Genomic DNA, 4699 nt, shown 5'->3' on the forward strand with positions numbered 1-4699 from the left:
TCTGCATATTGCCAATTGCCAGATCCCCCTCCTGTCTGCTAGGACCTCCATTGCCTTTGCTTTGCTGGGCCTCTCCTATACTGACCCCTAAAAGAGTTGGATCATGGACTTCCACCTGACACTTAACTTTCCCATGCCATGTTTCACTTCCCGCTTTGCACTGGATCATTCAGGAGCATCCATTATGTGCTGCCTAGTCCTCAGCTCCTGGCTGTTCCACGCAGACCTTGTTGTACTTCATTGCTCAGGATCTGACACATATGTATGCTCAAGAATGTCTATGGCCTCCTTGAGTGACCTTCTCTGTTTAACTTTCTGATCCCCGAAGTTATATTTTGATAATGTGGGTGTATGGTTCACATTAAAATATAAAGCCTTGCAGGGAATTACTAATTTACGTCTTAACGTGAATGAGGTCATTGAGTTTTTCCCCCTTAAAGCAATCTTTGATGGGGTTAGAGGAAAAGTAGAGAAAACATGAACACCAGATACAGATGTAAGAGGGTCAGAAAGATGGCTGTGAAGACAGGAAAGGACACAGAGGGTAGATTTTAGTTTACAGTTTTGTCTGGGGCATTTAGCATGGGTAATGGTTCCAGGTGTTTTTAAAATCTTTGATAAGTTTTTTGTTTTGCTTTGTATTGCATGAGATTTAACTCTTCCTGAGTTATTTCTGTGGTGGAATAATATAAAATAAAGTATTTTGAAACCAAAAGGACTGAAGGTAAATATGAATGTATTCTTATGAGGAAAATCATTCAGTATATGGAAGACATCGAATATACAGAATAATGGATAGAAACGAATCACAAAACTGGCTGTTGCGTTGGCTGTAGCTAAAGTAACTCAAGAGAGTGGATTTCTGTAGGGAGACTGACTGCTCTGCTGTGATAATACAGTGTCTTATTTGGTCTTTCCATTTAGAGGCTGGTCCTATGTGTGCCTTTTCAGAAACTCAGTTTTGCTGGTGCAGGGAGTAGATCAGCCTCAAATGACTGACTCATAGCTCTCAAACTCATAAGAGTATGAGAGGTAGACCTTTCTCACTCATTTTACTCATATATACCTATAAGACTTGTGTTCTGCCTATGACTGGAGAATTATTTGGGTGAACTAGAAAAATAAAAAAAGTAAAAAATGATAATGATATTAGCCAAAAATAAATAAAATTAAGAAATGCTCCCCCGATACATACACATTGTCCCACTTCACATACTTGAACCAAATTAATTTGAAGGTTCTCTAGAGATGAATCTCTACTCCCTAATTTTAATATTGAGATTTTTGTTATTTTTATTTACTTTGAAAAGTTTAAAGTAAACTTTATAAGAACTTTACAAAACATTATTTAAAACTTTATAAAATTTATAAAAGTATAATTTTAATCTGATAGACACATAAGAAAAGTAAAATCGAGAAGTGAATTATTATGATATTCTTTTATGTCTAAGGATATCTTATATATTTGGTGGAGATACACTACATAGAAAAAGAAAAACATAATACGCTCCGTGTCAATGACATGGATGAAAGCTTCCAAAAATAGTACACACTAAATATCCCTATCATTTAAAAACCTTTCCCATTGTATCTGTTCTATTCACTAAGCCAACATGAAAATTCTATATTAACTGGGGAACTGAATTTGTGGAATTGTTCAAGTAGGACAATATGACCAGTAAGAACTTAGTTAGATATTTTAAGCTAATTGGATTATGGATAATTTAGCAATAAATTCTTAAAGAATTGACTGAAAAATGGAAAAACCAAGAGGTGACTATGTTTACTGTAGCTTAAGACAAATAAAGAAACTCCATCGACATGCAAAGAGTTTCATAAACACATTTATGTCTCGGTGCTTGCAATATAATCATTCTTGTTTATTGGACATTGTAGTGATGACTTCATAAGGTATATAAATGTTGAATCACTATGTGTACTCTGAAACAAATATAGTGTTTTATGTGGACTATAATTAAAAACAAATTTCAAAAAAAGAGAAAGCCAAAAGTGATGAGAATTTCATAAGAAGGCCTTCGTCATAAAATATCCATGAATCTTAGGTATTATTATTCTGATTTTTCACATAAGACTCTGGTATTTATAAGTGTTCTATCCAAGTTTTACACCTGGGAAGTGAATTCAGATTAGAAAGATCAAAAGCTCAACTTTTTCAAAGAACTCATGCTACTCTAAATGCATGAAGCCACATTTCTACTGTTGGGCACTTATGTTCATCTCAGTTTTTTATTTTTCATAACTCATTATTCATTGAAATAAGTATTTTAGCATATAAGTCATTGTCCTCAGAGCTAATTATATATTTAAGGAGTTCTACTAAGTGAACTTACAGTGATAGAAGATATAAATATTGCAAATATGTTTCAGACACATTTATATTCCCATCGGCCAGGATAGAGATTGTCCGTTTTATGCATATTAATTACGGTCATTTCAAAATATCTATGCCAATTCAATGAGTGAAAGATATTATCTCACTTTAAATTTTTATATGTACTTAATTACCACAAACGAGGCCAAACATTTTTCCCTTATTTCCTCTAATTGTCTATTCCATTTTTTGAGACTATAACATTTTCTCCTGAGAACTTCTAGGTTGTAGACTTTCTGAGGCTACCAATTATTGGAATAATATTTTAATGAGAAACCAGTCCTTTACTAAAGCTTTTTCCCTTTTGAATTCAGACATAATTTTTTTTTTTTTAAAGGGACTGCTTTGAATAGTTGCATGGGCAGCTGCCCAGATATTTAGGAACTATCTCCAGTTTTTCTGTTTCTGGTCATCTAAGTGGTAGGAGGTTCTTAAAAGGTTTGTGGATATACAAAAATGAAAACTAAATAATAATAATAATATAAATCAGCACTGTTCAGTGATTCAGCTACATAATGTTTAAAGATGAACTATCCTACCATATTTAAACCTTTTTTTAGATTCTTAACTTCTTAGAAGATTAACCAGGAGCCAGAGAAATTTATTAGCTTAAAAGATGTTACCGCTTGAAGATAAATAAGAGAAAAAGAAAGAGCTCTAAAAAATAAATAAATATGATCTGACAGTAAAAAATTCACATTTTATAAAACTTAAGAAATATATCACTGAATAAAGTGAGTTACATCTATGGATTGAAATTCAGTGATGAAAATAGGGGTTAATGTCACACTGAGTTTAATAGTTATTGAATCCCAAGTGATAATTACCCATAAAATAAAAAAGTATTAAGAAACTGGGGAAATCATTTGTTCTCTGCTTGCTTCTCAATAAGCTCAACACGAAATTATATTTTGGGCCACACTTGTCATGACCTTGCTCAAACTAATATTCTTTAAGAGAGATAGTTCATTTTATAATAATTAAGAGGCGGATATTTGGCAATATCTTGTCTGATTTATGTACAAAGAAATTTTACTGTATTTGTGGGTTCACAAGGTAAGGGCCTCTTCTAGAGTCTACTTAATTTCTTCAGCACCATTATATTTCTTAAAACACTACACAAGTACACATTTCATTTTTATAAAGCTTTTCCTCCAAGTCTCTTAAGAATATGCACATGTAACCAAATAGTCTCCAATAAGAGGAGTACAAACATGAAATGATTTCCATTTATCCCACTTGCAACTTCAAATATTCTGGGCTGATTTGCTCCTCCTACTACTAACGGCATCCTGCAAATATTCTAAAACTTACTGGCCACTTTCTGATTAGTTGATATAGGCTTCGTTAGGCTCAGGTGATGAACTAACTTTAAAATCTCAGTAGCTTAGCAGATCTAAGGTGTATCTTTTGCTCATGTACTATGTTGAGGATCAGGTGGCTCTACAGGACAGCAGATGTCCAAGTGGTGACTCAGGAATCTATTCGCTTCCATAATGTGGCTCTATCATCTCAACGACTCTGAGAGTGAGTGCTTCACTTGTCTCACACACGTGGATTCCATCTTAATTAAATTTTTTTATATTTTATTTGTCATGGATTCCTTTATGTTCCTTTTTATTTTGTTAAATTTTTTATTAAAACATTAGTCATCCTGATTACTGAATTTTTTGGCAGCCCTCTAAATTTAATGCCTGAAGCAAATTCCTCACTTCCCCTACCCTCATCCCAGCCCTGCCTTGGATGGAGAATATTCCTTGGTCAGTAACCTGTCCGTGGGATCTGTGACTGTGGGCTCAGACCTCTGGAACTTCTTCCAATTCCATTGTCCTTTCAACCATGCTTGAGGTTGATGTTTGGGAAAAGACTCTTCTTAGGAGCTCAAAGGTTGCTTTATATCCGAAATAAAGACATGTTTTCTTGGCAATACATTCTCTTGGAAACTTAGCAGGCTTATGATCTCTTTGTCTGCAATCAGTTCCATGTGACCAATGACCACAGTAAAGGTCTTTCTTGGTTATGATTCCTAAGCCCATTTCACTTAACTAACTCAGTTATACCTCCTCTTCAACTTCATAAGGCCTCTGTTGAAGGCATAGGGTTTTAGTAAGAAGGCAACCTACTTACTTTTATCTTTGCTTTGAGTCATTTTATCCAACTGAAAAGTTTTATTGGGTGCCATACCCTTAGTCTTCTTTTTGCCTTGAGCGTATTTAATCAATTGAAAGTTTATCCTGGTATTTTGTTGCCTAAAACCTCTTTTTTTTTTCTTTTTCTTTTCTTCTTCTTCTTCTTCTTCTTTTTTTT

Source organism: Pteropus vampyrus, unplaced genomic scaffold (assembly GCF_000151845.1).
Source record: "Pteropus vampyrus isolate Shadow unplaced genomic scaffold, Pvam_2.0 Scaffold7, whole genome shotgun sequence".
Classification (NCBI taxonomy): Eukaryota; Metazoa; Chordata; class Mammalia; order Chiroptera; family Pteropodidae; genus Pteropus; species Pteropus vampyrus.